Below are 15,019 nucleotides of genomic sequence, written 5' to 3'. Positions count from 1 at the left end.
CACCATGTAAAAGTGAATTTTGCATAATAGGTGCCCTTTAAATAAAGATAAGCAAAATATAGTTCTGTAAAAAATACCAGTGCCTGCAAGGCAGTGTCATGGCTGGCAGGCTGGATTAATGACAAACAACAACAATAGAATTTAACAACAGTGCTGATAAGCATGGTTATGAATATTGAAGTTTGAATGCCAATTTTCAATTAGTGAAAAAAGAAAAATATGCATGATCTGAACTACCATACATTTTATTGTCAACATGAAACCCAAATTGACACAGTTCTACTTATCTTGCTGTGAGCAACTGATCAGTGCATATATACATATTACATATTATATACACACACTGATGCGGTGTGTATTATGTGACATTACAGCATGTCCCTATTTTTCAAAAGGCTTATAAATCATACAGAAGGATTTTTTTAAATTAAAAATGTGCACAGTTTCCTGTAAGGGTTAGGTTTAGGTTACGTTTTGTGCAGTATAAAAACCATTACGTCTATGAAATGTGCCAACAAATCACAAAAACAATGTGTGCATGCAAGAGAGTGAGTGTGTGTGTGTGTGTGTGTGTGTGTGTGTGTGTGTGTGTGTGTGTGTGTGTGTGTAACTTGCATCGCAAAAGTAGAATGAGTTGGAATTTTAGTTTCATGTTCACCTTAAAGAAAGCAAAGAAAAAAACAATTTTAAAATTATAAATTATCCTAAATCGATTTGCAAACGCTAAGAGCAGTTTATAAATCAGTACAGTCCAAATCGTTAACAAAACTGACATGCAATTAAGCTATATTAACGTTACCTGTTTATGGTCTACTGTATCCATAACCTGGAGAGCAGATTGCAGTTGTTTGAAAAAACATATTGTCAGACAGCTTCTTCGTCGTCTTCTTTTTCTTATTCTTCTTGTTTGACGGATCGCAACCAAATTCACGCGCTACCGCCAACAGGAGCGTGAACAATATTACATGACATTAAACAAACCAATCAAAATCTTCTATTAGTTTGTACCGCCCACTTGCGGCTTAATGTCCCACCCACTTGCAGCTGGCTCCGACCTCCGTTTATACCTATCTCACATATCTTCTGATTGGATTGCTGGCAAGTTCAAGACCAATTGATCAAGTTCAAGTTTTTAATTGATCACTCTGCAACAAGCCAGCCTATGTTCTGAGGTGAGACACTTTTTACTTTACAACTTATTATAAATGTAATTTGAATTCATCAAGTTATGAAATACAGACTGTATGATATAATACATTTTGATAAGATTTTGTAAAGTTTTATCTCAGTAAATTAACTCTCCTGTCAGGGGACTTTTTTGGTGAAAAACAACAGTATAACATACATTCTGACAGGATTTGGTCTCAGAGAAAGGGGTTCTGACAGAAAAATGTATTTTCTGAGGTAATTTTTCAACAATTCAAATTATATTCATGATTTTCATCAAGTTAAGTTGAAAAATTACCTCAGAAAATACATTTTCTGTCAGAACCCCTTTCTCTGAGACCAAATCCTGTCAGAATGTATGTTATACTGTCATTTTTCACCAAAAAAAAGTCCCCTGACAGGATGGTTCATTTTCTGAGGATATATGTAATTTTTACAATAAATCTTATTAATGAACTTCAATAAATAAATACATTTATTAATTACCAATGTCTGACAGGATTATCCTGTAAATATTTGAAAATGATCAATGATTTTTTTTTAATTATGAAGTATTTTTAAGTATTTTGTGTACTTTTCTCTTACCCTCTAGATGGCAACTCCAAGCCCCCACTCTCGGCCAGCACCAATCCGCTGCAAATGTGTAGCTAATAGAACGATTTGCAAAGGCGTCACCTTTGCGAGAGAGGGCACAAAGGTTAAAATCTCGTCACTGAGGGTGAGGTCAACTAGTGCCCTCAGTGATGGGAAGAATATATACTTGTCGTCCAACAACAACGAGACACCGGATTTTGAAGAGGGAGTTTCCTATTTTTTAAAAAATGTAACGATTAGCAATAAATACGGCCGCCAAATTTTATATTTTGGCAAATCATCAACTAAATTTAGAACAGCACCTGTTACACTTTCCAAAGAGGAGGAGAAGGCTGCAAAAGACGCCCTGTGCCCTCCCTCACACCATGTCACAGCGCAAGAGGACATCTTCTCACGGGGAGATTACTTGACTCTTAAAGGTCAAGTACAAAAAGTGAGTTATTTTAATGCCATTACTGAATATCTAGAAATAAGTTCTGCATTCTTTTGGATGAAAATAAAGAATCAGATTTACAAAAAGGATTAATTTTTCCAATTGCTAAAAAAACAAAAACAAAAGCTCAACCATAAATTACCTACATGTAACACAGGTGGTCTCCAGACTTGGCCCTGGAGGGCTGCTGCCCTGCAGAGTTTAGCTCCAACCCCAATTAAACACACCTGAACCTGCTAATAAGAGATGTCGGAGATGACGTAGATCTCACGCATTTAAAGGTCTTCATTTGGGAGAGTGGGAACGGGAAACTAAATTCATCCACGTACACGACTGTCAAGGTATACAAATATAACGCAAAATGCATTAGCGGCTTCTCTAGAACGAGGGATGCACAATGTTGGATTTTTGCCAGTATCCTACAACTTTTAACTCATTTTGGCTGATAGTCAATGCTAATATACATATCTTTATTCTGGAGATATTTTAAGAGTTATGTTAGCGTCATAGCATTAAGTCAAATCATAATTCTGGCTTAGACATCTATTAATACATTTGTAAACAGAAGTAACTTATGTTATTTTAGGTCTAACATGTACAGCACCCCTGAATAAAGCACCAGGACCCAGGGGAAGCTCCTTCAGCTGCTGCACATGCTAGTAACTGTTAACTGTATCACACACCAGACCCTACCTTCTGTACTTGCATTGTCAAGTTCAGAACAGCAATTCATTAAAGTGAATCTAATCACAGGCAAGAGTAGAAGAATGCTGGCATGTCCCATCAGTAAAGCATGTCAGCATCATTTTCCATATTGGACTGATGCTGATGATTACATTTTAAACCTTTATCAGCAAATGACACTCCAATAGTATTGTTCATCCCTATCCAGAACTCATGTAACAAATAGACATTTAAATTAGACATTAAAAACTATGCATAGAGTTAGCCAAAACATGACGTTAAAGGGATAGTTCACCCAAAAATGAAAATTTGATGTTCATCTGCTTACCCCCAGCGCATCCAAGATGTAGGTGACTTTGTTTCTTCAGTAGAACACAAATTATTATTTTTAACTCCAACCGTTGCGGTCTGTCAGACGTATAATGTGTTGAAACGGTATCGCAATCTATAAGAGTAAAAAAAAACAAGACAGACAAATCCAAATTGAACCCTGTTGCTCACACCGATGTCCTAAGACACAAAATGATCGGTTTGTGCAAGAAACTGAACGGTTTTTATATCATTTTTTACCTTTAATTCACCACTATGTCCAACTGCCTTGAGCACGGCATCCGGTGCGTGAGGTGTGTACGCGCTCTGATGACGGAAGTGATCTCTCGCACACATTGAGATATAGACGTGAGAGATTGCTTCCATCATCAGAGCACGTTTTCAAACAAACCGATCATTTCGTGTCTTAGGACATCAATGTGTTGTCATGAGCAGCAGGGTTTAATTTGGATTTGTCTGTCGTGTTTTTTTGACTCTCATAGATTTTGTTACCATTGACATGTATTATACGACTGACAGACTAACGGTTGGAGTTAAAAATCATCATTTGTGTTCTACTGAAGAAACAAAGTCACCAACATCTTGAATGCCCTGGGGCTAAGCAGATAAACATGACACTTTCATTTTTGGGTGAACTATCCTTTTAATAGCATCTAACAAAAATTGATTAACATTATAAATGTAGCATTAATCATTCTCATTCCTGGTTACATGGTTGCTATCATTCTGCTATAGCAATATTTCATTTTTCTAGTAGGGTGTCACACCCTACATCATTGATGCATCAATAAGCTCATACATTCATTGTGCTTTTAAGAGGATGTATACCTGAATGTAAATTGTATTTTTGTCAAAATCCAGACTGCTGAGAGGAAACCGGAGACAGTCGTGGCAGAAATTGTCGGTGTGTCTGAGCAGGATACTAATCTCATCCTTCTGTGCGCTGATTTCTCCGAGTTCGTCATCCCTGCCAACCTGTACCAGGGACGACTTCATCCTGAAGCTTCCTGTCCACCTAAAAATCACGCACATAAAGACAAGAGTAGTTGAGGTTGATTTTGTTAATAATTAAAATGATAATGATAAAAGTTTATAATTTTTAGCACTCGTTAGGTTAGTTTGTTCATTTTTTTGTTCAAATAGTTTTTTTGTTCATTTAGTTCTCATTAGTTTTTATTCAAATAGTTTAGTTAATTTATTTTTAGTAGTTCAATTAGTTTATATTAATAAGTTAGTTTAACTGTGGTAATAGAAGTAGTTGTAATAGTAGAAATGTTTATTTACTGTTCATTTTAAACTTGTTTTTTTAAACTTGTGTAACTGTTTGTTTTTTGTTTGTGTAACTGTCTGGTATTTTTTACACATACATTTAAGTTAACTTAATTAGTGCAGCTGCATTGTGGCACAAACACTCATACAAACAGTAGCTGCACTAAATGTGAGGATCACGTGCACTGAGGAGCAGAAACTAGTTGTCAGCGCTGTCCTGTGATTTATCACTAAAGTAGCTTAGAAACTCAAAACTTACTATAGCATATATTTAATACTTTTGAAGGAACTATTTACAACCCACAGCTACATATAGAGATGCATATGTGTATAGAGGGGAAAAAATCACACCCCTTAAAATCTTGTAAAGTATTTGTACCCTAAAAACATTAATTTTACTGATATAAATTGGTGTAAATTCATCTACTTCATTTTCATTCATTAGTTCATTATGTGTGGAAAAGAATGCTTTGCTGCTGTTAAACTATTGTATTAAGCATGGGTTCCCAAACACATTCCTGGAGCCCCAAACACTGCACATTTTGCATTTCTCCTTTGACTCACACACCCATTTCAGGTCAGTCATTTCCCTGTACTATATGATATGCCTCTGTGTGCATAAAGAAACACATTAAAAAAACGATGCATGGAAAAACGTGTCAGAGATTGTGAGAATATCAAGAAAGTTTTATTAATTCACTAAACCGCATGTAAAATGGCCTACCTATTAACTGATTACAGTGTGTAAGCCTTTTTTATAATTTAGTGTCCTGTAAAATTTAAATTAAAATCTTACCAAAAATGTTTGAATTGCATCACAATTTCCACAAAAATCTGAATCAGCACAACTGTCTTCAACTTTGATAATAATCATAAATGTTTCTTGAGCAGCAAATCATCATATTATAATGATTTCTGAAGGATCGTGACACTGAAGACTGGAGTAATGATGCTGAAAATTCAGTTTTGATCACTGGATATAAATTATATTTTTCACATAGAAAACAGCTGTTTGACATTGTAAAAATATTTCACGTTATTACTGTTTTACTGCATTTTTGTATAAATAAATCCAGCCTTGGTGAGCAAAAGAGACATCTTTCTAAAACATTAAACAATTGTAATGTTTCCAAACTTTTGATGGGTTCTGTATTTTTTTTTAACATAGTATAAATCCACGAGGACTTAATACTCTTCTTTGGGAGGCGTCACGGCTGAAGACATGGAGAGAGCCAGAGATGCAGAATGAAGCAGCTCCAAACCCAACCTGGGGCCGGATTCACGAAACATTCTTAAGAATAAAATTCTTCTTAACTGCCAATTTCTTCTTATTTTTTAACTTAAGAAAAAAGATAAGAATATTTTGTATTCCCAAAAATATCTTCTTAAGAATGTTCTTATCTTTTTTCTTAAGATTGTTCTTAAGACAAAACTTAAGAAAATTTCAAATTCTTGAAAAGAATGTTCTTAAAAAATCATCTTAAATAACTTCTTAAAGTTAGGATAACTGAATACTATTCGTAAATCCCCAAAAGGTAAGATTTTTAATGAAATGTATGCTTTTTTCAGATATTAAACCTTACAAAATTATAAAACTTATATTAAACTGTGTAACTACTAAAATATTTTACTTATACTGTATACACTAGTATACTTGGCTAATTAGATGTCTGTGTTCCAGATGGAAGTGCTGTGGGTTGTCGATAGGGAGAGAGAGCCAGAAAGGCCTCTTAGAGATCGAGCAGATCCTCTCACCCTTCCCGATCATGTTCTGCTTAGAATTTATAGGCTACCAAGAAACTCAGTAATGTATCTGGCACATATTCTGAGAGATAATTTGCAGCGAAAAACAAAAAGGTCCTCTCCACCTCCCGTGATACTGCAGATAATGGTTGCGCTACGATTCTTTGCTTCTGGATCATTCCAAGCAGTTTTAAGTAATACTGTGGGAATAAGTCAATCCAGTGTGTGTGCAGAATTGTTTTCAGTGTGTCAAGGGCTCTCAGCAGAATGGTGAAAAACTTCATCAAGTTCCCATCAACAGCAGCAGAACAAATCCTTGTTAAACAGAAATTCTTTGAGATTGCAGCATTTCCAAATGTACTGGGTGCAGTGGATGGAACACACATTGCCATTAATAGAATATGAAGTAATGTTTTGGTGCTTTCTCCTCCTGCTTATTTAATGGTATACATGCAATGCTAAACATAAATAAATTGCAAAACCTCACAATCCTTGTCTTGCCTAATTAGATGTGTGCTTCCTATGTACTTTTACACAAATCCATTCTTCTTGGGAAGTTTCACTAATTTAACAAATTTATGTAGTTTAGTATTTAAATCAAATAAGTACTTAGAAGTAATGTAGTTAACAGAACCTAGAACTAACAGAACAGATGACTTCAAACTCTTATCCATCTGGCTTGCTGATTTTTAAAATGTGGTTCTCACTTCATTTTAATGAATGTGCGTCCAATTTTGTCCAGAACGGGCTCAGATGATTTTTGGACCGAAACACACTTTTTTTTTTTTTCCTTTTTTTTTTTAATATATGCGCTACCATCCCATATGTCTCTGAATGTGACCTTGGCTCTGTTGTTTCTTATGCTATTTCGATTAGCATTCTAATTGGTGGTTTTGTAAAGTTCTTCTGTTCCAGATATTGAGTGTTTCCTAGAATGATCAAAACTAAAAATGTTTAAATATAACATATGGTGCTTTTTTTTTTAAATAAATTATAAAAAACATCTTCATTGTGAGATCATTCTCACATGAACTACTGAAGTTTGTCAGGTGAGTGTCAGTGTTTGCCCAATGGCACAGTGAGTTGAGTGTCATTAACCAGATCCAGAGACTGTGGGTTTGAGTCCCGTGTGGGGCAACTTTTAAATTTTTTGTAATGTGTCATTTCAATTCCTTTATTATCCCAATAAGTATTGTACTAGTCTTTCTTCTTCATTATTATTATTCCTTATTTTCAATGGCTTGGCCCCGCTTCGGTGCTTGGCCCCGCATTGCTGCTTGCAGCTATATTTTATCATAGTTTTGGCAGAGCAAACATTAATATTTTTTCAGACTACCTCACACTGAGTCATAAGAGAACTGCGTCATTTATGAGAAATTATAATGCAACAGCAACAGCAGCAAGAAGTTAAAGAACAGGCCAACATTGAACAGAAGAGCAGCTGTCTGCATTCTGTGTAAAACTGAATCAAGAAAGACAATTTAGAAAATCCATGGTGATTGTGTCATGAATCAGGTTTAATTGCTCCTCATTTTCTCCTTTCTTCCTATCATTTCTTTAGTTGATTTCACCTGCAGCTCTTTTCTTCTCAGCGCTCGCGCTGATTGTCCACGCACCTGTTGCGTTTCTTCTCTGATTGTTTCCCCTTCTTTGCTCTGCTGCTAGCCGCGCTTCAGTGACGGATTATTGTTTTCCCACGCTGGCGCTTGCTCCTCGCTTCCTTAACGAAACTTTTCTGATCTGTGATATTGTGTGTGCCACAGTCTTAGTCCCAGTCCCAGTCGCCGTCTCTGGATTTCGCCGTCCTGTTTCTGGATCCCTCTGCCTGGTCTCTCCATCTGCCGGCTGTGGGTTTTCCTATCTCCAGCCTGAAGTTACCCTGGCCAGTGACGGCTCTGCGGCTCCCCTTGATTGTCGTTTTGTCTGTTTATTTTCAATACCAGCTGCAAGTGTGTGTGTGTGTGTGTGTGTGTGTTCCGCACTTGGCAGACTGCCTGCGTTCTTATTTTTGGAAGGACTATTAAAGCTGTGTTCATTCCACTCTCTCGCCTCTGGGTCCTGTTTCCCCCTGACAGATTGTCCTTCTATTTAAGAATCTAAATATAAATATATAACAATGTGTCCATAAATTATACTTACATTCAGCAAATATTTAGTAAAAATGTTTTCATGTGTATAGATGGCATTCAGTGTGAGACTGTGTTCTGGCACAGTTGGCCAGTCAGTTAGAAGAATAATGTGGGCAATCGGGACAAATACAGCCTGAAAGGAAGAAAGGGGAAAAATGTGTTTCAGGTGTTTCATGTCTTTCCGTGATCCGACTGATCACAAGTAAGGAAATAACTCACAACAGGCCACTAAATTATTCAAAAATAATTCATACCAGAGGTAGTAATGAGACTGAAATGCAATATATTTTTTCCATTATATATTTTTGTTTTTCTTAATATAATAATAATAACTTTAATTTATGTAGTGCCCTTAAAGGTTGCTCAACCACATATAAAAATTATAGCTACGAGCAGCAATTATTAGTTGCTGCTCAGATGTGTCTTCAAGTGTCAGAAACAGGACAAAGATCTCTAACATGATCTAAGAGTTTCAACTTAAAATCATCACAAAACAGTGAAGCAGCCTCTGTATAGTGAATCAATTCAAAAGCATCGTTAGCTAACTATGGTCACAAGATCTGTTGAATTCTGTTGGTAAGAACAGACTTGTGATGGTTGACTTTCTGTGAAATAATCGCGTCACAAAAATCGAAAAAAAAATCTACTTGTCTTATATTTTTGTTTCAATTTGTTAATCTGTTAATTATATATGTAAATTTGATAATTTGATGACTTGCATATACCTATTTATCCCTTTTATATTCATGTGGTTTTATTCTGATTTTCTTTATTCAAGCGCTGCAGGTGTGTGATGTGATGAAGTGTCAATCCTCCTGTTTTGTTGTTTATCCTGCTATCTGCACATGAAAAACTACAGACCTGGAAAAACAATAATAGGAGCGAATTATGAAGTGTGCATTATTATTATAATTCAGAAATTCAACAGGCCATCACCAGTTACTCCTTTACCTCAACAGCAAATTCCAGCACACAGCGACTATGTTTCCATGCAAACATAACTGAAATTGTAGACATTTTTTAACAATGTGTTCACCTGCAAAATGATCCAGGTGTGCTGAATAAGGTGTTCTAAGATAAAGGTATATATATCTCCAATGCCAAGCGCCATCTACAGGAGAAATTGCCCCACACAGCTTGTATGTCTCTTTTGTCTGACACAATTCAGGTCTTGGAGTCTTTACTTTTGAGCTGATGACCTGAATAAGGTGTGCTTAGATAAAGGAGACATATAAACAAACATTCACACCATGAATTAATTTATCATGACAACAAAAATAACAAAACATGCACACATGCAGATCTTCTGCATTAATGTATAATAAAGTATTTGTCTTATTCTTTTCATGCATATATTCGTCCATGTTATTTTCAGGAGCATGCCTTCAAACATTTAAGTCAGCCAAGATGCCAGAGATAGACTGATTTCTTGCATTAGACATTAAGCAATGTCTTAATGGCTCCTCTTTTAAGACTGATGTGCCCACAGCAGAAGATGACGATGAGGTAATGTGTTATTTTTCTTACTTGCTTGTATTTATATAAAATTGCACAGACATGCATTGCTTCAAATGGCATTTTAAAACTAGATATTATTTTAAAAGTAGTACTCACATTAAATGTGAAACTTGAGTTTATTCGGGTAGGAACACAATGCGGTCGTAGGTAGCTATATTATGATGTTGGTGATGTAAAACAAATTTACATATCGTTCCTGTCGGGCAGAAACTTCGTATTTTTTAAACTGTGTTGTCAAAGATGGTATTATGACTATGGTCAGACACTTGCTGTTATGATATAACAAGGCAGAGGTAAAAGCAATCCAGGTGGTTTATTGAACAATATGAAGAGCACAGAGTGAAAGCAGTGGATATCAGGTTCTTGAGAGATGAATAGAAAGTGATACTGTCCTTGTTTGACTTGCAGATCCGTGAGCTGAGATGATATGGAGGGAGACGTTGGAGACACTCACACACACAGGTAGGTAAGCACACAAAGGGACCAGGAGACGAAGGAGATGAAGGAGATCGCTGGAGCAGGTAAGTAAGTCGATAGGGAGTCCTTGAGGTAAGCATACAAGTGCTGTAGTGCAAACGAGACCGGACAGTGAGTGTGTGTGAGTGTGGTGGCTTTATAGTGCTGGTGATTGCAGAGTGAATGAGATGCAGGTGGCGGTGATTAGTATGCTGGTGATTGAGTGCGTGGGTACTGTGGTGAGGTGGAGCCTGGCGTGTCTGTGACAGTACCCCCCCTCCCACGGCCCGCTCCTGAGGGCCGTGGACCCCGACGTCGTGGTGGTCTTCCCCTGGGTCGCGGGGCAGGTCTGTCTGGATGGTTGGTATGGAAGTTCTGTAACAGAAGAGGATCAAGGATATCATTCCTGGGAACCCATGAGCGTTCTTCGGGACCATAGTCCTCCCAGTCCACGAGGTACTCGAGTTTACCACCACGGCGCCGGGAATCCAGGATCTCGTGGACCACGTAGGCTGTGCCGTCCTCTAGAAGAAGTGGAAGGGGGGCTCGGCGGCTGCCACGTCAGGCTCTGTGGAGGGAACAACAGAAGGGTGGTGAGGTTTGAGTAGAGACACGTGAAATGTAGGATGGATTCTACTATACTGTGCCGGGAGTTGGAGACGATAGGTGACGGGGTTGATCTGCCGAAGGATGGTGAACGGGCCAATGAAGCGGGGACTCAGCTTCTTGCAGGGCAGACGCATCCTGATGTCCCGTGTGGACAGCCAGACCTTCTGCCCCGGCTGGTAGACAGGAGCCTCGGAGCGTCGAAGGTCGGCTGCCATCTTGCGTCTGCGCAGGGCCCTCTGCAGCTGGTGGTGAGCTGAGTCCCACACCCTCTCGCTCTCCCGGAACCAGTAGTCGACTGCCGGAACGTTGGAGGGTTCCCCGTCCCAGGGGAACATCGGGGGTTGGTAGCCGAGTACGCACTGGAAGGGTGTTAGTCCAGTTGAGGCTTGGCGGAGGGAGTTCTGTGCGTACTCGGCCCAACCCAGGTACTGGTTCCAGGAGTTCTGGTGGCCGTGACAGAAGGTACGCAGGAAGCGGCCGATCTCCTGGATCTTCCGTTCCGTCTGCCCGTTCGACTGAGGATGGTATCCAGACGATAGGCTGACGGTCACACCCAGGAGGGAGAAGAAGGCTTTCCAGACGTGGGAGACAAATTGGGGTCCTCTGTCGGAGACGATGTCTTCAGGTAATCCATAATAGCGAAAAACATGATTGAACATTAGTTCTGCAGTAGCCATGGCGGTAGGCAGACCCTCCAGGGGTATCAAACGGCAGGACTTTGAGAAGCGGTCCACCACCACCAGGATGCATGTGTGACCGTCAGACTCGGGGAGATCGGTGACGAAGTCCACTCCCAGGTGTGACCAGGGTCTCTCAGGAACGGGCAGAGGAAAGAGCTTGCCGGTTGGAAGATGGCGTGGGCTCTTGGAGATGGCGCACTCCCTGCAGCCCTGCACGTACCTCCTGACGTCGTTGGCCATGTTGGGCCACCAGAAGCGTTGTTTGAGCAACGAGAGGGTCTCCTTGACCCCCGGGTGACCAGTGCCAAGTGATGAGTGGATGCTGTGCAGGAGTGGAGTGCGACGTGCCCGTGTGACGTATTGCAAGCCTTGAGGGCAACCCGGCGGAGTGCGTGTGGAGGCATTGGAGGAGGGAATGGTTTCTTCGGACCACTGGATGGGGCTCACGAAGATGGACTCCGGCAGAATTGTATCAGGCTCTTCGGGCTTCTCCTCAGGAGCATAGAGGCGAGACAGAGCGTCAGCTTTAGTATTCTTAGAACCAGGGCGGTAGGAGATGGAGAAGTTGAATCTAGAGAAGAACATGGCCCAGCGAGCTTGGCGGGGTTGAGTCTCTTAGCGGCCTTTAGATATTCAAGGTTCTTGTGATCGGTGAGAACTTGAAAAGGGTGAGTTGCTCCCTCCAACCAATGCCTCCACTCCTCGAGGGCAAGCTTGACGGCCAGGAGTTCGCGGTCACCGATGTCGTAGTTGACCTCCGCCGGGTTGAGCTTGCGGGAGAAGAAGGCGCATGGATGGAGTCTACTTGGTACCCCCTGCTGCTGGGATAGGACCGCTCCCACTCCGGTGGTAGATGCGTCCACTTCCACGATAAACGGGAGATCCGGGTTAGGGTGGACGAGGAGGGGAGCGGTGGTGAAGGCTCTTTTCAGGGTTTCAAAGGCGTTGGTGGCTTGTGAAGACCAGGACAGAGACTTGGGCTGGTGACGGAGTAGGTTGGTGAGTGGACAGACGATAGTACTGTAATTTTTGATGAACCGGCGGTAGAAGTTGGAGAAACCTAGGAATCGTTGGAGTTCTTTGATGGTAGTAGGAATGGGCCAGGACTGTATAGCGGAGACCTTCCCCTCGTCCATCCGGATGCCACTGTGATCAATTACGTACCCCAGGAACTGGACGGAGGGTTGGTGAAATGAGCATTTTTCAGCCTTGAGGAAGAGATGGAACTGCCGTAAGCGCTGGAGGACCTCCGCAACGTGGTGGCGATGTTCGGCCAAGCTCCGGGAGTAGATGAGGATGTCATCGATATATACCAGAACGAACTTATGGAGAAACTCCCGGAGCACCTCGTGGATGAAATCCTGGAATACGGAGGGGGCGTTGACCAGGCCATACGGCATGACGAGATACTCGTAGTGTCCTGTGGGCGTGACAAAGGCGGTCTTCCACTCGTCCCCCTCACGTATCCGGATGAGGTTGTACGCGCTGCGGAGGTCCAACTTGGTGAACACAGTGGCACCGCGGAGATGTTCCAGGGCCGCTGGGACGAGGGGAAGTGGGTAGCGGAATTTTACGGTGATCTTGTTGAGGGCACGGTAGTCGATGCAGGGCCTCAAGCCTCCGTCCTTCTTAGCCACAAAAAAGAAGCTTGAAGCAGCAGGGGAAGTAGACGGACGGATGTAACCCTGTTCGAGTGCTTCCTGGATGTAGTCCTCCATGGCCTTCTCCTCCGGTATTGACAGGGGGTATATGCGTCCCCTGGGCACTGGTTCACCCGGTAGCAGATCGATGGCGCAGTCCCATGGCCGGTGTGGAGGAAGCTTGGAGGCGCGTTGCGGGCAGAACACGTCACTGAAGGGGGCGTAGTCCGGGGGAACATCCACGGAGCGCTTCTCGACCGGGCTCTCGATGGACGTGGCGTTGACGAGTAGAGACTGGGGTAGTGGAGATTTCGGAACAGGAAGCGCTGGGAAGCAGTCTGGGAAGCAGTGATCGCCCCACTTCAGGACTTCGCCCGTGCGCCAGGAGATGTTGGGGTTATGTTGTTCCAGCCACGGGCGCCCTAGAACCACGTCAGCGGTGGATTCCTCCAGAACCAGCAGATGGATGTGTTCCGAGTGGAGGACGCCGACTCCAAGTTGAAGTGGTCCCACGCAGTGACGGATGTGTTTACGGCTCAGGGGTTTGCCCGTGATGGAGTGGATTTGATAGCTCGTCGGTGAAGGAGAGACCTTGAGTTGGAGTTGTCTACAGAGGGCGCCTGAGATGAAGTTTCCGGCTGACCCTGAATCAAGGAGCGCCACCACTGGAACAGAGATATTTACAGCAGTAAGGGTTACAATGGTAGTGAGCGGTTTCATTTTCTGAATGGAGGGAAATATTGCACTCACCACGGGTCGAGGAGGACGTGTTGGGCATGTGGAGAGATTATGCCCCATAGCTCCGCAATAAAGACAAAGATTCAGGGTCAGCCTTCTCTGTCTTTCGTTAGGGGTGAGACGAGAATGATCAATTTGCATGGGTTCTGGAGCTGGTTCTGGGGAGCTGACGGGTTCGGACCGACGGAGGAGGTTGGTGATGGATGACTGGCCCTGGTGCTCCTGGATACACGACTGCATACGGGACCCCACGCGGATGGCGAGTTGGATGAAGCGTTCTAATCCCATGGAGTCCTCGTATGCAGCGAGATGCAGCCGCACGGTAGGTTCCAGCCCCTGACGGAAAGTGGTGATGAGGGCTTGCTCGTTCCAACCGCTGGTGGCGGCTAGCGTTCGAAACTGCAAGCATATTCGTTAACAGAGAGATTTCTTTGTTTTAGATTATAGAGTTTCTCACCAGTCGAGGAATCTGTCAGAGGTTTCCCAAATACTTCCCGGAAGTGGGAGACGAACGCCGAATAGGATTTGACGACTGGGCCTTTTTGGGTCCATAGCGAATCTGCCCATTGAAGAGCCTTCCCTTGCAGTTGTGAAATAATGAACGCTATTTTAGCTGTATCAGTGGTGTAGAGGTGCGGCTGCATCTCCAGGACCAGTTCACATTGGAGAAGGAATCCGCTGCATTCCTCCGCCGATCCAGAGTAGGGCGCCGGTTTGGCCATGGGACTGGCGGTGAATGCAGGTGAAGGAGTAGTGCTGGCGGGTGCGGAGACAGCCGTGTTGGAGGGTGACGATGTAGAGGGTTGTGGTGTGAGTGCTCGACGCAGCGCGTCCACGAGCTCCTGGAAAGGATCGTTGGTGCTCATGCCGTGAAGTTGTTATGGTCCGGTCTTCTGTTATGATATAGACACGGAGGCAGAGGTAAAAGCAATCCAGGTGAGTTTTATTGAACAATATGAAGAGCACAGAGTGAAAGCAGTGGATATCAGGTTCTTGAGAGATGAATAGAAAGTGATACTGTCCTTGTTT

General features: G+C 42.2%; 1 long non-coding RNA gene across 1 annotated transcript; it reads left to right on the top strand.

Moving 5' to 3' along the window:
• Positions 1-1,048: 1,048 nt before the first annotated feature.
• LOC125246078 lies at positions 1,049-4,300 on the top strand. The gene is made up of 4 exons (XR_007179714.1): positions 1,049-1,172; positions 1,760-2,194; positions 2,352-2,535; positions 4,070-4,300. It is a non-coding gene; the product is annotated as an uncharacterized LOC125246078 (long non-coding RNA).
• The last annotated feature ends 10,719 nt before the right edge of the window (positions 4,301-15,019 follow it).

This window comes from Megalobrama amblycephala, linkage group LG1 (assembly GCF_018812025.1).
Source record: "Megalobrama amblycephala isolate DHTTF-2021 linkage group LG1, ASM1881202v1, whole genome shotgun sequence".
In the NCBI taxonomy this organism is placed as follows: Eukaryota; Metazoa; Chordata; class Actinopteri; order Cypriniformes; family Xenocyprididae; genus Megalobrama; species Megalobrama amblycephala.
Note: the sequence above shows the minus strand (reverse complement) of the source record. Positions and strands in the feature narration are given on the sequence as shown.